Source organism: Callithrix jacchus, chromosome 10 (assembly GCF_049354715.1).
Source record: "Callithrix jacchus isolate 240 chromosome 10, calJac240_pri, whole genome shotgun sequence".
NCBI classification, from domain to species: domain Eukaryota; kingdom Metazoa; phylum Chordata; class Mammalia; order Primates; family Cebidae; genus Callithrix; species Callithrix jacchus.
In genome coordinates, this window is record NC_133511.1 from 105,640,394 (window position 1) to 105,661,226 (window position 20,833).

General features: G+C 36.1%; 1 protein-coding gene across 42 annotated transcripts in view; it reads right to left on the bottom strand.

Moving 5' to 3' along the window:
* LRRC4C (leucine rich repeat containing 4C) overlaps positions 1–20,833 on the bottom strand; it is a 1,379,884-nt gene that overhangs the window by 367,118 nt on the left and 991,933 nt on the right. The window lies entirely within an intron of this gene.

Below are 20,833 nucleotides of genomic sequence, written 5' to 3' on the forward strand. Positions count from 1 at the left end.
AAATTGTATTACTAGAAAATAGTAACTAAAATAGCATGGTATAATATAAAATAGACACATAGATCAATAGAACAGAATAGAGAATCCAGAAATCAAGACCCTACCTACAAGCAACTGATCTTCAACAAAGTCAACAAAAACATACTCTTGGGAAAGAAACTCTGTTCAATAAATGGTGCTGGGAAATTTGGATAGCCATATCCAGAAAAATCAAACTGGTCACATATCTCTCAGGATATACAAAAATTATCTCAAGATGGATCCATGACATAGATGTAAGACCTAAAACTATTAAAATTTTAGAAGAAAGGCCGGTCGCAGTGGCTCATGCTTGTAATCCCAGCACTTTGGGAGGCCGAGGCAGGTGGATTCCGAGGTCAAGAGATCGAGACCATCATGATCAACATGGTGAAACCCTGTCTCTACTAAAAATACAAAAAATTAGCTGGGCATGGTGGCACATGCCTGTAAACCCAGCTACTCAGGAGGCTGAGGAAGGAGAATTGCCTGAACCCAGGAGGCAGAGATTGCGGTGAGCCGAGATTGCGCTATTGCACTCCAGCCTGGGTAACAAGAGCAAAACTCCATCTCAAAACAAAAACAAAAACAAAATTAGAAGAAAACCTAGAGAAGATTCTTCTGGCTATGCTAAGATTTCATGAATTAGAACCCAAAAGCAAATGCAACAAAACCAGATCCAGACAAATGGACTTAAACTGAAAAAGCTTCTGCATGGTAAAAGACATAATCAACAGAGTGAACAGGAACCTATTTGCAAACTATGCATTTAATAAAGGACTAATATCCAGATTCTACAAGGAATCCAAACAACTAAACAAGAAAAATAAATAACCCCATCAAAAAGTGGCAAAGTACAGGAGAAGACATTTTTAAAGGAAAATGTACAAATAGTGAGCAAGCATATAAATACTCAACATTATTAATCGTCAGAGAAGTGCAAATTAAAGCCACAGTAAGACGCCATCTCATACCAATCATAATTTTCATTACTAAACAGTCAAAAAAATAACAGACTTTGGTGAGGATGCAAAGAAAAGGGAATCCTTATACACTGTTGGTGGGAATAGAGGTTAGTACAACCTCTGTGGGCAACAGTGTCAAGATTTCTCAAAGAACTAAAAAATGGAACTACCATTTGATCTATCAATTCCAGTACTGGGTATCTACCCAAAGGAAAATAAACAACTATATTAAAAAGAGACCTGCATTTACATGTTAATCTCAGCACTATTCACAATAGCAAAGATATAGAATCAGCCTAAGTGTTCGTCAATGGATGATTGAATACAGAAAATGTATATATATATATATACCGCATTATACTCTCAGCCATAAAAAAGAATAAAATCATGTCTTTTATTGAAATGTAGATGGAACTGAAGGCTATTATCCTAAGTGAAACAACTCAAAAACAGAAAGTAAAACACCACATGTTCTCACTTATAAATGAGAGCTAAATAATGTGCACACATAGACATAGAGAGTGAAATAAAAGATATTCAAGAGTTGGAAAGGTGGGAGAATGGGAGAAAGGTAAAGGATGATAAATTACCTAATGGAAACAATGTACACTATTCAGGTGATGGATACACTAAAAGCCTAGATTTGACCAAGATGCAATATATTCATGTAACAAAACTTCCCGTAACCCCTAAATCTATAAAAATAAATACTGAGTAAATTTTTTTAAAAAAGAAAAATTACTCTCAAAATACTATGCTTGGAAAATAAAGGCAGCCAGTTAATAATTACTGAATACCTACCATGCACCAGACAGAATGCAAATAAAATTACCTGGACTTTTTCATTTAATCTTATAGGAATTGTTTGTGTTTATAGTAGCACCATAATTTTACATATTACAAAGTCTTAGAAATCTGAATTAACTTGATGAAGATAATTGTGTAATATGATTAGAATTTGAATCCAATTCTTAATGACAACATATCTTTTGTTTTTATATTATAGAGTACTGAGCTTTTACTAAAACAAAATATAAGGGCAAAGAAAGGATATTTTACTGCTACATTCATCAAAAAAAATCAAAGTAATTTTTTACTATGTATCATATTTCTTAATTCCTCCTTTTCTTCTGTAAGTAAGTTTTGTTCATTTTAGTTTAAACCACAATGTTTTCAAGTCATAGGCCTGAATGTGTCATGTTTAATTTACCAAATGAATATATGATCATTTACATTTTCATATATTGTGCTTTTGCTTGATGAGGCATGCATGTTCGAGTTGTTCATATGAGCTTCAATTTTCTTAAAAGGAAAAGTCACAGCCTCAGTGTCATTACTGAAAAGAAAAAGTTGCATATTTTCCAGAAAGGGATTGCCAAATTCCTAGGATCTCTCAACCTTTACTTTGTTATGAATTATGGACTCTGAGGCTGCCTCAGTGAAGGTGAGTTGAGGTGGAGAATAAAAGTGAGATATTTGTGTAAGATGTGCAAAGACTCAGAGAAAGTTGAAAATCCCACTTCTTTTCTCTGTTTAAAATTTCTTCCTTTTCCTCATTCTTCTTTAGCATTTTGCTGTGCTCTGTTTGAGACTAATTTCCTTTATAAAAAAAAATCATCATTATTACTTTGAACTAGACTGAATTGCTGTAAGTCCAAAGAGGGTGTACTGAAATGAAAATTGTGCCACATGCATGATTATTCCATTAGTCCTAGTACAATGTTATTAACAGATGGAAAGTCATAGCATATTTATGCAAATATATGTGATAAGAGGAAAAGAAGAGGGAATAAAGTATTTGCAGAGCACTGGAAACCTAGGCACAGTCGTCTAGATACTGATTCTAATGTATCCTCTTTTTGAGGATGTGGTCTCAGGAGTGTAGACTTGTTTCAAAAATAGAACTGGATGTTTGCAAACATGTTCTTGAACAGAAATGAGATTATTAGGGTAAAATATGCATAAATGGACACTGAAACAGCAAGACATTTGGTATTTTCAAAATTCTAACAGAACCCTAACTGTGCCAAGAATACCATCTCTTGGAGCAATATGCTCTATGAAAAACAGAGGCAAGAGAAAAGCCAGGCCAAGACATACTATATTGCAATACAGATAGATCTTCCTCCTAGTATATCACACTTGAAATCACTGCCATTTTTTGTTTGTTTGTTTTGTTTTATTGCCTGACAGAGTTGTTGGGAAAGTAGAAATTGCCTGAAGACCAGTAATGACAAGGCTGTGCAAATTTGCTGCAAGCAAGCATTCCAGTGGATATTTGCACTAGGAGTATTTGCAATTCCTGTTAGACTGAAGTTTGGGCTTAATAGGCAATGCAATTGGGAAGCTATATGACTTTGCTCCTGCATTTTTGTAGGCTTCTTTTCTGATAAATCCTTCATATTTTACTAAATAAGTGATGAACTGCATTATAACTCTCCAGAGAAACAGAACTAGTAGGATAGGTGTATGGATTATACATATAAATATAAACACAAATATAAATATATTGAAAGAGAAAATTCCTTTTTAAAATTGTCTAAGTCTCTAATTTTCAGGAAAGTTCAGCACTGAAAATTCTGGCAAAATTGATGTTGTATGTAGTCTGGAGTCCAAAGGCAGCCTGGAGACAGAATTTCTTCCTCCTCAGTTAGGCAAATCTCGGCATTTTATCTAAAGGACTTTGACTATTTGGAAAAGGCCATCCCACATATGAAGAGTACACTACTTTTCTCAAATTTTATTTCACTGTACATCTCTCTAAAAAATACTTTCACAGTAATGTCTAGAATGGTTGTTGACCAACCAACCGAGCATATAGCCTAGCTAGGTTGATTTAAAATTAACCAAGAGAAACAACAGCTTAAATGTGTGTGTGTGTGTGTGTGTGTTTAACAAAGAGCTTTTCCATTTGTGCTGACATTTTTGGCTAGTGTGTGTGTATTTGTACATATGTTAGTATGAACGTATCTGTCTAATCTTTTGAAACAGATTGTTATTCAATCCCAAACTTATAAGTCAAACTAAGTATTAAAAAAGGAAGCTAAAATAATACCAAGAAAATATTTTTTAAAATACTTTCAGTGGTTTGTTAAAGGCATCATTTTGATAAAGACCCATAGTTTATTAGACGGTATTCTAATAACCGAATATTAGTCTAAAATGTAATATTCATTTTCATTTAAAAGTGTGTTCTGTCTGTCACACATTATTCTTCTCTGTAAAATAAAAATAATACAATGTTAGGCACTCAGCCCCACAAAGCACGGAAATGTAGAAAAATACAGGCACGTATGTGTATTGGGAAATAAAGGAGGCAATAGGGCAAGATGGCCGAGTAAGAACAGCTGCAGTCTGCAGCTCCTAGTGAGATCAATGCAGAAGGCAGGTTGAATGCAGCCCATGGAAAGTGAGCCAAAGTAGGATGGGGTGTTGCCTCACTAGGGAAGCACAAGGGTTTGGGGAACTCCCTCCCCTAGTCAAGGGAAGCCCTGATGGTCTGTGCCATGAGGAACAGTGCTATCCAGCTCAGATACTATGCTTTTCCCATGGTCTTTGAAATCTACAGACCAGGAGAGTCCCTTGGGTACCTAGACCATATAGGGCCCTGGGTTTCAAGTACAAAACTGTATGGCTGTTTGGGCAGACACTGAGCTAGAGGTAGCAGTTCATTTTTCATACCCCAGTGGTGCCTGGAACACCAGTGAGAGAGAACTGTCCACTCCTCTAGAAAAGAGGCAGAAGCCAGGGAGCCAAATGGTTAAACTCAGCGGATTCTACCCCAACAGAGGCCAGCAAGCTAAGATCCACTAGCTTGAAATTCTCACTGCAAGGACAGCAGTCTGAAGTCGACCTGAGATGCTTGAGCTTGGTATGGGGAGGGGTGTCTGCCATTACTGAGGTGTGAGTAGGTGGTTTTCCCCTCACAGTGTAAACAAAGCCTTTGGGAAGTTCAAATTGTGTGGAACCCACTACAGTTGGTAAAGCTGCTGTAGCCAGACTGTTTGCCTAGATTCCTCCTCTGTGGGCAGGGCATCTCTGAAAGAAAGGCAGAAGCCCCATCAGGGACTTATAGATAAAACTTTCATCTCCCTGAAACAGAGCACCTGAAGGAAGGGGCAGCTGTGGGTGCAGCTGCAGCAGACTTAAATGTTCCTGCCTGCCAGCTCTGAAGAGAGCAGTGGATCTCCCTGTATGGCACTTGAGCTCTGCTAAGGGACGGATTGCCTCCTCAAGTGGGTCCCTGTGCCTCCTGACTGGGAGACATCTCCCAGAAGGGGTTCACCAACATTTTATACAGGAGAGCTCTGGCTGGCATCTGGTGGGTGCTCCTCTGTGATGAAGCTTCCAGAGGAAGAACCAGGCAGCAATATTTGCTGTTCTGCTGCCTCTGCTGGTGATACCTAGGCAAGCAGGGTCTGGAGTGAACCTCCAGCAACCTCCAGCAGACCTGCAGGAAAGGGCCCTCACTGGTAGAAGGAAAACTAACAAACAGAAAGGAATAGCATCAACATCAACAAAAAGGATGTCCACACAAAAACCCCATGTAAAGATGACCAACATCAAAGACCAAAGGTAGATACATCCACGAAGATGAGGAAAAACCAGCATGAAAAGGCTGGAAATTCCAAAAACCAGAATGTTTCTTCTCCTCCAAAGTATTATAACTCCTCACCAGCAAGGGAACAAAAAAGGATGGAGAATGAATTTGATGAATTGATAGAAGTAGGCTTCAGAAGGTGGGTAATAACAAACTCCTCTGAGCTACAGGAGCACATTCTAACCTAATACAAGGAAGCTAAGAACTTTGAAAAATGGTTAAAGGAATGGCTAAGTAGAATAACCAATTTAGAGAAGAAAATAAATGACCTAATGGAGCAGAAAAACACAGCAGGAGAATTTTGTGAAGCATACACAAGTATCAATAGCCAAATCAATCAAGTGGCAGAAAAGATATCAGAGATTGAAGAACAACTTAATGTAATAAAGCATGAAGACAAGATTAGAGAAAAAAAATGAAAAGTAAAAAGTAATGAACACAACCTCTAAGAAATATGGGACTATATGGAAAGACCAAAACTATGTTTGATTGGTGTACCTGAAAGTGTTGGAGAGAATAAAACCAAATTGGAAAACACTCTTCAGGATATTATCCAGGAGAACTTCCCCAACTTAGCAATACAGACCAACACTGAAATTCAGGAAATACAGAGAACACCACAAAGATACTCCTTGAGAAGAGCAACCCCAAGACACATAATCATCAGATTCACCAGTGTTGAAATGAAGGAAAAAATTACCAGGGCAGCCAGAGAGAAAGGTCAGGTTAATCACAAAGGGAAGCCCATCAGACTAATGGTGGATCTCTCTGCAGAAACCCTACAAGCTGTAAGAGAGTGGGGGCCAATATTTAACATTCTTAAGGAATTTTCAACCCAAAATTTCATATCCAGCCAAACTAAGTTTCATAAGCAAAGAGGAAATAAAACCCTTTACAGACAAGCAAAGTCTGAGAGATTTTGTCAACACCAGGCCTGCCTTACAAGAGCTCCTGGAAAAAGCACTAAATATGGAAAGAAAAAAACCAGTACTATCCACTGCAAAAACATACCAAATTGTAAAGAACATTGACATTGTGAAGAAACTGCATCAACAAACAGGCAAAATAACCAGCTAGCATCATAATGACAGGATCAAATTCACACATAATAATATTAACCTTAAATGTAAATAGGCTAAATGCCCCAATTAAAAGATACAAACTGGAAAACTGGATAAAAAGTCAAGACCCATCAGTATGCTGTATTCAGGATACAAATATCATGTGCAAAGACACACATAGGCTCAAAGTAAAGGAATGGAGGAATGTTTACCAAGCAAATGGAAAGCAAAATAAAAGAGATCAATGCAACAAGAAGAGCTAACTATCCTAAATATATATGCACCCAATACAGGAGCACCCAGATTCATAAAGCAAGTTATGAGGGACCTATAAAGAGACTTAGACTCCCACCCAATTATAGTGGAAGACTTTAATACCCCACTGTCAATATTAGGCAGACCAATAAGACAGAATTAACAAGGATATTCAGGACTTAACTCAGCTCTGAACCAAGTGGACCTAATAGACATCTATAGAACTTTCTATCTGAAATCAAAAGAATATAAATTATTCTCAGCATCACATCATACTTATTCTAAAATTGACCATATAATTGGAAGCAAAACACTCCTCAGCAAATGCAAAAGAATGGAAATCATAACAGCCTCTCTGACTTCAGTGCAATCAAATTAGAACTCAGGATTAAGAAACTCAAAACTGTACAACTATATGGAAACTGAATAACCTGATCCTGAATGACTACAGGGCAAATAACAAAATTAAGGCATTAAGTTATTTGAACCAATGAGAACAAAGATACAGTGTAGAATAATCTCTGGAATATAGCTACAGCAATGTTTAGAGGAAAACTTATAGCATTACATGCCCACTAGAGCAGGAGAGATGTAAAATCTATACCCAAACATCACAATTGAATGAACTAGAGTAGCAAGAACAAACAAATTCAAAAGCTATCTGAAGACAAGAAATAACTAAGATCAAAGCAGAACTGAAAGAGACAGAGGCATGAAAAGCCCTTTTAAAAAAATCAATGAATCCAGGAGCTGGTATTTTGAAAAAATTAACAATATAGACAGGCTGCTAGACAGAATAATAAAGAAGAAAAGAGAAAAGACTCAAATACACACAATAAAAATGATAAAGGTGATATCACCACTGATCCCATAGAAATGCAAACTACCATCAGAGAATACTATAAACAACTCTACACAAATAAACTAGAAAATCTAAAATGAATGGATAAATTCCTGGACACATACACCCTCCCAAGGTAATCCAGGAAAAAGTCAAATCCTTGAATAGATCAATAACAAGTTCTGAAATTGAGGCAGTAATTAATACCCTACCAACCAAGAAAAGCCCAGGACCAGACCGATCACAGCTGAATTCTACCAGAGGTACAAAAAGGAGCTGGTACTATTCCTTCTGAAACTACTCCAAACAATAGAAAAAGAGGAAATCTTCTCTAACTCATTTTATGAAACCAGCATCGTCCTGATATAAAAACCTGGCAGAGATGCAACAAGAAAAATTCAGGACAATATGCCTGATGAACATTAATGTGAAAATCTTCAATAAAATACTCGCAAACAGAATCCAGCAGCAAATAAAAAAGCTTATCCACCACTATCAAGTAGACTTCATCTCTGGGATGCAAGACTGGTTCAACATATGCAAATCAATAAATATAATCCATCACATAAAGAGAACTAATGACAAAAACCACATAATTATCTCAATAGATGCAGAAAAGGCCTTCAATAAAATTCAATACCCCTTTCTGCTAGAAACTCTTAACAAACTGGGTATTGATGGAACATATCTCAAAATAACAAGAGTTATTTATGACAAATGCACAGCCAATATCATACTGAATGGGCAAAAACTGGAAGCATTCGCTTTGAAAACTGGCACAAAACAAAAATGCCCTCTCTCACTTCTCCTATTCAACATGTGTTGGAAGTCCTGGTCAGGACAATCAGGCAAGAGAAAGACACAAAACACATTCAAATAAGAAGAGAGGAAGTCAAATTATCTCAGTTTGCTGATGACATGATTGTATAGTTAGAAAACCCGAGGAGGCTGAGGCAGGAGAATTGCCTGAACCCAGGAGGCGGAGGTTGCGGTGAGCCGAGATCGCGCCATTGCACTCCAGCCTGGGTAACAAGAGTGAAACTCCGTCTTGAAAAAAAAAAAAAAAAAAAAAGAAAGAAAACACGATCGTCTTAGCCCAACATCTCCTTAAGCTGATCAGCAATTTCAGCAGCCTCAGGATACAAAAATCAATGTGCAAAAATCACAAGCATTTCTATACATCAATAATAGACAAACAGAGAGCCAAATCATGAGTGAATTCCCATTCACAATTGCTACAAAGAGAATGAAATACATAGGAATATACCTTACAAGGGATGTGAAGGACCTCTTCCAGGAGAACTACAAACCCACTACTCATAGAAATAAGAGAGGATACCAACAAATGGAAAAACATGCCATGATCATGGATCAGAAGAATCAATATGAAAATGGCCACACTGCCCAAAGTTATCTACAGATTCAATGCTATCCCCATCAAGCTACCATTGACTTTCTTCACAGAATTAGAAAAAAACTACTTTAAATTTCATATGGAACTAAATAGAGCCCATAGAGCCAAGACAATCCTAAGCACAAGGAACAAAGCTGGAGACATCACACTACCTAAGTTCAATGTATAGTACAAGGATCTTGTAACCCAAACAACATGGTACTGGTATAAAAACAGATATATTAACCAGTGGAACAGAACAGAGACCTCATAAATAATGCCACATATCTACATTCATTGAATCTTTGACAAACTTGACAAAAGTAAGCAATGGGGAAAGGATTCCCTATTTAATAAAAGGTGTTGGGAAAACTGGCTAACCATATGCACAAAGCTGAAACTGGACCCCTATCTTACACTTTAAACAAAAACAATTTTTGATTTAAATATTGTTAGCTATTATAAATAATATACTTTTAAACGGAAAGGAAGAATGTCACCCACTTTCTGCTCAAAGATGGTGCTACTGAGTTTGAGAGGCAATGTCAAGAAAAAAAAAAATCAAACTTCTTGATTCAGAACCAGCTGCCTGGTCCTCTATCCTATAGTTACTTCCTCTCTGTAAGAAACTAATTGGGAGAGGTTAGGAGAGGGATGATCCATCCGGCTTTGGTATGATCTAGATTTTCTTGGAAGTATTCTCTACCTAAAAGGGATGCATCAATATATTTATTACCCACCTGCTTTTAAGAATAATACAATTATTTTCATTGTTACCTTCCTTTGCATCATTCCCTTCTAAAGGATAGTCCTCGAATTGCTTATTCATTTGCTTTTCTTAAAATATGGTTTGATTTTATTTTCCTTTTCCCCTTACATTGTCCTCCATTTAACTTTTTCCTTTGCCTACTCTAGATCCCACGTGGCTCTGAGCATTCATCCAACAACTTAATTTCTTGTGAAGAACTTAGCAGCTACCATTTTAGTACAATACCCTGGAAAGAAGAGCAGTTGTGGAAAATATCAGAGGAAATGAATTTTATTCTTGGTTTGACACTTACTGTGTGATGTGGTTTGGCTTTGTGTCCCCACCCAAATCTCATCTTGTACCTCCTGTAATTCCCACGTGTTGTGTTGTGGGAGGGACCTGGTGAGAGATAACTGAATCATGAGGGCAGGTCTTTCCCATGCTGCTCTCCTGATAGTGAATAAGTCCCACAAGATCTGCTGGTTTTAAAAATGGGAGTTTCCCTGCACAAGCTCTCTCTCTTTGCCTGCTGCCATCCATGTAAAATGTGACCTGCTCCTCCTTGACTTCTACCTTTATTGTGAGGCCTTTCCAATCACACGCAACTGTAAGTCCATTAAATCTCTTTCTTTCGCAAATTACCCACACTTGGTAATGTCTTTATCAGCAGCATGAAAATGGACTAATACACTGTGAGACTGAGAAAAAGTCACCAATTCTCTTATTCCCTATTTAACTATGTTTTTATTTGCCATACTAAATAAAGATGTAACTTGAAAAATAATCTAGGCTAAAGGAGTAAAATTCTCAAAGAATGAGCTTTTGTTTTTCATCATGATCTTCTTTTTTTTTTGAGATGGAGTCTCACTTTGTCACCCAGGCTGGAGTGAGTGGGGAGATCTCACCTCACTGCAACCTCTACCTCCCAGGTTCAAGTGATTCTCCTGCATCAGCCTCCTGAGTACCTGGAATTACAGACATGTGCCACAACGCCTGGCTACATTTTGTATTTTTAGTAGAGAGGGGGCTTCACCACATTGGTCAGGCTGGTCTTGAACTCCTGGTCTCATGATCTGCCTGCCTCAGCTCTCAAAGTGCTGGCATTACAGGCGTGAGCCACTGTGCCTGGCCAAGAACGAGCTTCTGAACTCCTCTTTTTAATTAAGGAAAGTTATCTTTTTAATTCTGACCAGAACTTCTACATGACAAAAGGTGTACATGAAGGGTGGTTTAGGAATCTCCAGTCCATGCTGTGGCTTCCTCAGCTTCTCTCATGTAATTGAGTTTGTGTGCTGAAGATTAGTTTTTTAGGGTCAGGTATGGTGCTGAGAATGAGGCTGGTGAGATTGTAAGTTAAGGTTTATTTTCCTTCTGGTTAATTTAGTGGTAATTTTAATGTTTACTTTGTGGCACAGAGGAATCTGGTAAAAAACTATTCAAAATACTAAAAGACCATTGGGCAAAAATAGGCTTCCGTAAACAAAGAACTCTGTAAAATTGGTTTTTTTTCTCTGTTTCTTCTTCCTCTTCACTGTAATATAGATGTGCAACAAGGTGGAAGTGGCAGTATTGGAGGAAACTGGCATTAGGTTTTTGAAATACTAGTAAAGCTTTGGAAAGGTATATGCCATTCCACTAATGTTGGTTAATTCAGAGGACTGAAATTGCATTGGCTGGTATAGGGGAGAAGGAAACGATTAACTTTTAAAATATTTTTATTTAATGTTTGCTTTATTACACAAAATCATTAGTACTCCGAAATCCATATTTGTTTTCTTACAATTATATTATTTATCCATTCTTAATATTAGAAAGAATTGGGCTTGGACTGGAACGTCCAATGTTAAGAATTACAAGCAGCAAATGAGACAGTGAACATAAAAGCATTTTGTAATTTCATATGCCATAAAAATATGAGTCTGTTGTTTCTAAATCCACCCTGTGAAAATATTACATTAAAATCCTATTAATTTAATGATATTATTTGGCCTAATTCCTAGAGAATGATATACAAATATCTTTTATTTGAAATTAATATTTTTCTTAAAAAATAGTTAATCAAGCAACCTTCAAAAAGGTCTGCTGCGTGCTGGGTTCTCTTTTAAGGAAGTAGTCCATTTTGAGCTAGCCAGACAAGGTACCTGTCCTCCTGGAGCTTATGTTTCAGAGGGAAGAGGAGTGTCAATGTGAGAGTAAATGAACTGAAAATTACAGATTGTTGTGAGAGCAGGGAAGAACCTTTACAATAGGGAGGGACCATGATAGGCCAAATTCAGATGGTATATATGTGTCATGGAAGAATCAGATCAAATTCATCCCTGATAAAATAAAGGGAGTAAGCCAGATCAGGTTAAGCTGCCAAGTGAGACGGCCGCTTTAAACAGTGCCATGTTCCTATGGCAGACCATCACTCATGAATTTCTTGAGGGTCGTGCTCATGTGTAACTGATATTGACTGATCATTTTATTTCTTAAGAAAACCTAATATTTGTTTTCTAGCAAGATCCTCATTTAAAAAAATCAGTGGAAAGCTTGAGGTAAGAGGTAACCGCTTAGTTTTCTTTATTAGAAGGAACACAGGTTTATGATATTGATGATCTCAGTTCAGAGCAGATGCCTTCCTAATTGTAACATTGGGAAACCTTATTTTCTGCATCTGTATAACAAAAGGATTTGAAAAGATGACCTCTATTGTTCCTTGCATCTACTGGATGTATGAGTCTGAATATAAACAAATAATTGTTCTATTTAAATTGTTTTTCCTTGAGGAGAGTTAATCCTATATTTGAAAAGCAATTAAGCTGAAAGCAAGGACAAGGATTAAAGCAAACTGAAGTACCATAGGAAAGCCACCCTCAATGAAACGGAGATATAAAGCTAACTAGAGAGGTTCTTTCCTTAAAAGAGCTCATGTTTGAGTCAGCTTTTTAGAGGAAAAAGCAGGAGATGGGGGCTTCTTTGTCAAATATACGTGACTTAAAATCTTGAAATTGACACCAGCTATGTAACATTGAGAATGCTTTTTGTTTGTTTGCTTCTGTTTTTTTTTAAATCAACTTTGAGCCTCAGTTTTCTCCTCTCCCATTTATGAAGTACAATGAAATACCACATGTTCTCACTTAACAGTGGAAGCTGAACAGCAAGTTCTCATGGACACAAAGAAGCGAACAACAGACACTGGGCATACTTGCAAGTGGACAGTGGGAGGAGGGTGGGGATCAAAAAACTATCTGTCAGCTACTATGCTTATTACTTGGGTGATAAATAATCTGGACACTAAACTCCTGCAGTACGTATTTTACCATATAACAAGCCTGCACATGTACTCTTGAATCTAAAATAAAAGTTAAAACAATAAAACAGAACAGAGGCCTCAGAAGTAATGTCACACACCTACAACCATCTGATATTTGACAAACCTGACAAAAAAGAGCAATTGGGAAAAGATTCCCTATTTGATAAATGATGTTGGGAAACTGGCTAGCCATATGCAGAGAGCTGAAACTGGATCCCTTCCTTACACATTATATAAAAATTAGCTCTAGATGGATTAAATATTTAAACATAAAGACCTAACACCATAAAACCCTAGAAGAAAACATAGGCAATATCACTCAGTACATAGGCAATGACAAGGATTTCATGACTAAAACACCAAAAGCATTGGCAACAAAAGCCAAAATAGACAAATGGGATCTAATTAAACCCCAGAGCTTTTGCACAGCAAGAGAAACTATCATTAGAGTGAATCAGCAACCAACAGAATGGGAAAAAAATTTTCAATCTACCCATCTGACAAAGGGCTAATATCCAGAATCTACAAAGAACTTAAACAAATTTACAAGGAAAACCAAAACAACCCCATCAAAAAGTGAGCAAAGAATATGAGCAGACACTTTTCAAAAGAAAACATTTATGCAGCCAACAAACATAAGAAAAAATGCTCATCATTACTGGTCATTAGAGAAACACAAATCAAAACCACACTGAGATAACCATCTCATGCCAGTTAGAATGGTGATCATTAAAAAAACTGGAGACAACAGATGCTTGAGAGGATGTGGAGAAATAGGAATGCTTTTACATTGTTGGTGGGAGTGTAAATTAGTTCAACCACTGTGGAAAATAGTGTGGTGATTCCTCAAGGATCTAGAAATAGAAATACCAGTTGACTCAGCAATCCCATTACTGGGTATATACCCAAAGGATTATAAATCATTCTGTTATAAAGACACATACACACATATGTTTATTGTGGCACTATTTACAATAGCAAAGACTTGGAACCAACCCAAATGCCCATCAATGATAGACTGGATAAAGAAAATGTGACACATATACGCCACGGAATACTATGCAATAGGTTCATCTATGTCCCTGAAAAGGACATGAACTCATCCTTTTTTATGGAAAACATCATTCTCAGCAAACTGACACAAAAACAGAAAACCAAACACCACATGTTCTCACTCATAAGTGGGTGTTGAACAATGAGAACACATGGAAACAGGGAGGGGAACATCACACACTGGCACCTGTTGGGGGGTAGAGAGGCTAGGGGAGGGATAGCAGGGGGTGGGGGACTGGGAGGGATACATTAGGTATTTCTCCTAGATAATGGGGGAATGGATGCAGCATTTACACCATGGCATGTGTAAACCTATGTAACAAACCTGCATGTTCTGCACATTTACCCCAAAACTTAAAGTATAACAAAATTTTTTAAAAAGGCACAGTGGAGAAAGGGGAGAATGATATTAGTTGTGGCCAAAGGTCAATTGCAAAGAGCAGGCAATAGTTCATCCAACTAACCTCCCTCTCCCGATTCTTATTTAGGAAGAAAGGCCCACAAAAAAAAAGAAAGAAAGAAAATAGTGTATGTATATATACATATTCTTTGTATATATACCATATGTATATATACATGCAATAGTATAATTTTACATATTCTAATGTGTATATAGACACATTAGAATATGTACAATGGAACATTATTTAACTATAAAAAAGAAGAAAGCCAGAAAATCCAGCCATTTAAAACAGCATGGATGGACTTGAAATACATTATGCTAAGTGAAGTCAGTGAAGCATAGAATGACCAATACTGCATGTTCTTAGATGGGGAATCTAAAAAGGCAAACTCAGAAGCAGAGAGTAGAATGGTGCTTGTCAGGCCCAGAAGATGGAATGTGGGGAGAGGTTGCTTAAAGGAGCTACATTTTCAGTTGTAAGATGGAAGAAGTTTGGGAAATCGAATGTAGAGCACTGTGTTTATTGTTAATAACACTATACAGGTGAAATATTTTTTTTTACAACAGTAAAAAAAGAACAACAGAAATCCTTGCTAGGAATAAATGAGATGGTGTTTTTAATATGTCCTCTTGGACATATTAAAGGAGGCACTCAGTAAATGCTAACTGCAGGTGTACTTCACATAGCAGTGTGCGGGAGGGGGCTTTTTGTTTTTTTAATTGCACCAGCAGGACAGAAAGTGAACTGTCCTGTAAAATATCATTTATCACAGCTGACTCTTCTTGCCTCTCTGTGTGGCATTCAACAATTTGCTTCCTTGTTTACAACACAGTCATCTTTCTATCTGTCATTAATAGTTTATATTCTGGCCAATGGTCATGAATATGAGCAAACACTTTGGTGATTTTCTAAAAAATAAGCAAACATAACACTATTTCAGTGTTTAACATACATACCGGGTGTTAAAATTTAATCTTTTTTACTGTCAGAGACTGTTGAATGTCAGGTAGATGGGGGCCTAACTCTAAATTTGGAAATGGTCACCATAAGGATAATCTAATGAATGCTCAAAAAAAGACCAGGGAGTAAACATTTTTTAAAATTTCTGTTCAATATGAGTAATATAGAAATTGAACTGGATTTTAAGGACACCATATAACACTGATTCAATATTTCCATTTTTAGGAATGTACCCTCTATGGTAAATAAAGCAAGACTATGATACTTTCTCTTTGATATGTTCTTTTATTTTTGGTAGGTATTCACTTATTTGTTCTATATTCTTTTTTTTTGCCTATTTTCAAAGAGTTGAGATGTCAGGTAAGTCATAAATTTGAACAAATAAAAGGTTTTAAAAATCAGATGCTGAAAAGATAGAGCTATTTGGTTATTGGTGTACCCTGGCAAACATCAATTTCATCAAGTTTATTATATAAGAATAATATTGACTACCTGGTAGGAATATCGTGAATATGAGGTTAAATAATGTTTGTGAAGATTAGAAAGCCCAGACAAATGAATGATTAATACTCAGAATGATAATAATACAAGCTCTGTCACTTTTATCATCTACCACTTGGTTCTTCAGAGACGTACATTTCACTTATTAGTTTAATAACAATCATGTAGGTCTTCGACTCAAGAACGGTCTTCTGTGGCTGGGAAGTCCATCTTACATAACCAGTAGAGCAGATCCAAGAGTCAGCACATGGAATAATGACAGGTGAAAAAAAAAAAAAAAAGAAACTTGCAACTCAAGTAAATTGGTGAACAAATCCTCGGTCAGTAGTTCAGGCAAAAACCTTTGGATGTTCAGATTAATTTTGCATTATAGGAGGAGGCAAGTTTAATCCTTTAAAATAAAGTCCTATGAGTTTTCAAATAGAGTATAGGAAATTAAATGAGACTTGCTCCCACGGTAGAAATCAGAAAATACAATAAGCTAATAGAAACATCAATGATAGAATTTTTAGTTTGTTTTGTATTGTTTGGTTTTGTTTCTGAGATATGCATCACCACGCCCACATAAGTTTTGTATTTTCTGTAGAGATGGGGTTTTGCTGTGTTGCCCAAGGCTGGTTGCAAACTCCTGGGCTCAAGCCCACCTCAGCCTCCCAAAGTCCTGGGATTACAGGTATCAGCCACTGCACCTGCCTGAACAATTATAGCTTTTAAAAACACATCAGAGAGCTAAGAATACAAAGAGCCTAAATAAAATGAATTTCAGAAAGGGGCAAATCTTCATAGGAAGCAAAGACCTCTGTCTGATTTTAGTCTTAATAGAATAGCACAGTGAAGTGTAAATGTACCTTCAGTGGGAGGAATGAGAAATAGGCCAAACCCTTAGTAAACTTTTATAACGTCTCCATGGGTTTCGCATGCATATTGCAATCTCAAGGAGGCTCACTCACAAAGGAAGTTCCCATTTATGTTCACTTTTCTTCTCCATCCATCCCTGACGTTGTACACAGCCAAAACACATACAAGGCTAGGCACAAGGGAAGTCCTTTTCAGGTGTGAGAGACCTTCATGTAGTTAAGGAAGTGGCCCATCTCTGGCTGGGATTAGGGCATGAAAGCTGAGAGAAAAATCTTATGGAGCACTGGGCATCATCTCTTGCATGACAGGAGCTGACTGAGGATGCAGACAAAGCTAGAGGGAGGAATGGGATCCCTTGCACTAATGAAAAGTCAGGGAGGAAATGAAGAGGAAAAAGAATTCCCCACAGGCTAAAAATATCTGGTGATTGCAGTAGAGATAAAGAGAGATCTTTTATGTTTGGGATCATTGTGAAATGATCAAAAATAATAGAGAGCTCTCCCAAGTCTTGCTGCAAAGAAACTAGATAATGTGAGCCATGGTTTAAATAACAAAATCAATGGAAACAATCAGTATGATGTAGACAATTACAGATGTGAAAAAGCGCACACATCAGAAGTTGAAATACTCTGAATAAAAGTGAACAAAATCTCGGAAGACTGAAATAGCTGATGACTGAATGCAGGAAAAAAATGGAAGAAGACAAAATTATCTTTAAAACAAAGAACAATTATAACCTAGAGAAAGCATAGGACATTGAAGATAGGTATTAAAAGAATCCCAAATAAATGAAATCAAAACTGGCAATCTAATTAGAAGATAGGAAAGGAATGCCATGCCATTATATATATGAATATATACATATCAAATTGAATTTTGTGAAGAGAAAAAATTCAAAACTTAAATAGAACTGATATATAAAACAATAATCCAAAATCATTTTTAGAAAGAAAGAAAAGACAATTCATTGTAAAAGAAAAGCAAATGGCCTCAAATATATAAAAAGATGCCTAACTTAATCAATAGTAAGTAATGGGTAAATAAAAACATCAGTGAAATACCATGCCACATCTATCAATTTGGCAAAAATTTTGTTTGGTGATATGCCCAGTTGGAAAGGCTAGAGAGAAATGGCTACTGTCCTATGTTTCTCATAGGAAAACAAAATGTACTAATCCAGTGTTTGCAAATGTTTCAATATCGAATACAAAATGCTCTTTTCCCTTTGATCCAATAGTTCTACCCTGAAGACACCCCTCTACAAATATAAAATGGTATACAGTTATTCACTGTAGCATTAATTTGTAATAGCAAAGTATTTTAAAAATGCAAATGCCCAGCAACAGGGAACATGAAACCAATGGAGTACTATGGCATCCTAAAATATAAACACAGAAACCAGCTAACAAATGAAGTTTTTTTGTGTGTACTGTTTTGTAATGATTTCCAAGAGGAAAAAAAAGGTATGGCAAAGACTACTGTATCTGGTAGTCCTTTTCTTAATACAAGAAAAGGATGGAAATAAGGATATATTAGGCAGAAAAGATTACAGAAAACATAAGCAAGAAACTAGTTATTATTAGTTATAGCAGTTGAAATAGTGAAAACTGAGATGGAAGGAAATAAACTAAAAAAAGATATTTTTGCATATGCTTTATCAAACTATTTAAATGCTTTAAAAAACTAAATTAAACATAAGAAACTTAGACTTAAAAACAACTGAAAAACATCCTAAATGCATATCAAATTTCTAATATATTCATGGAAATAAAGAATTATTCCCAGTAGCATAAATATAGTTCTCTGTAAGACATATATGCAGAGCAACAAAAACCTGCTGAGAAATAATAAAATTTACTCTGAAGACTTATAGTTAATGTACTATTAACAGGGTAATTGGAAATAATTTTGGAATCTCACAAAATAAAATGCACATGTAAATGTTTAAATATTAGGAGAACAGGTTTTGGTGTCAGAGAAATGACATGCAACTTTATTATCACGGTTTGTTTGAAGAGTCTAGAAACAGTAGCACCTGGCATCCGGATCGTTCTTGATTACTCTAAATGGGAAAATTAGAAGGTGAACCTGGGAGTTTTTACTGTGTCTGATAGCAGGAACAACTCAAAATCGCAAGGGTATTTCAGTAAGATGCAGAAGGCAGCTTAAAGAAGCACTTACTAGCCAAATTTTATATAATTTGAACATTAAAAAATTTTAAAACAATGAATAAAAATATGGCAATAATTAAAACAAAAGAGGGAAAACACATACACAAACACACACACACACACACACACACACACACACACATACACACACATGTATTTGCCATCAGTGGAAGTGACTGCTATACCAATCGCTTCATCTGAAAATTAGTAATAAAATAAAAATAATTAAGCTTCTCTCTATTTCATTTTTTTTAAAGTTCTTTCTCAGAAGAATGCCAGCTAATACATGAAATGAATATGTTAATAGTAGGGAAATGCCATTTCAAGTCCCTAATGAACTCATTGTTTCAGAAAAAGATGGATGCTAAAACCACCCAAAATGGCTAGTTACAAGGTACCAAAGAATCACCCCACAAAGCTTTTCAAAGTGATCTGACAACCCACCTTAATACCATTCAATCCAGCAATCCCATTACTGGGTATATACCCAAAGGAATATAAATCATTTTATTATAAAGACACATGCATGTGTATGTTCATTGCAGCACTGCTCACAAAAGACATGGAATCAATCTAAATGCCCATTGATGATAGACTGGATAAAGCAAATGTGGTACACATACACCATAGAATACTTGTAGCCATAAAAAAGAATGAGATCATGTCCTTTGCAGGGATATGGAGAGAGCCATTATCCTAAGAAAACTAATGCAGGAACAGAAAACCAAATACCGCATGTTCTCACTTATAAGTGGGAGCTAAATGATGAGAACACATGGACATAGAGGGGAACAACCTACTGAGGCCTATGGGAGGGTTAAGGGTGAGAAGAGAGTGAGGATCAGGAAAAATAACAAATGATACTAGGCTCAACCCCTGGATGATGAAACAATCTGTACAATAAACCCCCATGACACAAGTTTATCTGTGTAACAAACCTGCACATGTACCCCTGAACTTAAGATTTAAAAAAAGTAGCTCAAGTTAGAATCACTAATATTGATGTAATCTGCCCATACTGACCTTCTGACAGGATGAAAATTACACATAACTTTATCGTTTCAAGTCTTTTCTTTTTACCAAAAGACAAAAATTAAGATTTAGTCAAAACTTACACTCTACAATATAATGGGTACAGGGGGAAAAGTTAAAACATTCATAGGAAAATTATCTGACAAAATTAAAATACAAGACAAATTAAAAGACAACTGTTCTATTTTCTTCAGAGTCAACATCAGGGGGAAAATAGAAAACTGTTGTAGGTTAAAAAATCAAAAGATCTAACAAGTATGATGCATGGGCTTAACTTTGGTTCTTTGGCTTTAAAGAATACTGTGTAAGAATTTTTAAGGCAAAAGAGGAAATATCATTGTGAACACTAGCTAATATCAGGAAATTGTTAATTTTCTTAGATGTGATGATATCGAGGTAGTGCAGATGAAAATTCTTATGTGGAAGATACCTGCGGAAGTGTTTAGGGGTAAACAATTATGACATGTACAACTTATTTACAACCTTTCAATTGTAAAATTAGAGTAATTTTAGAAGATTATAATAAAGCAAATATAAAAAAAATGGTGGGTAGATAATTATTGCAACTCTTCCAATACGTTAAAATTATTTCAATGTTTATACATTTTCATAAGAAAAATTTTATTATGATTGCCTATATTGCAAACAGTGCAAAGGAGAAATGAAATCTTTGGATAA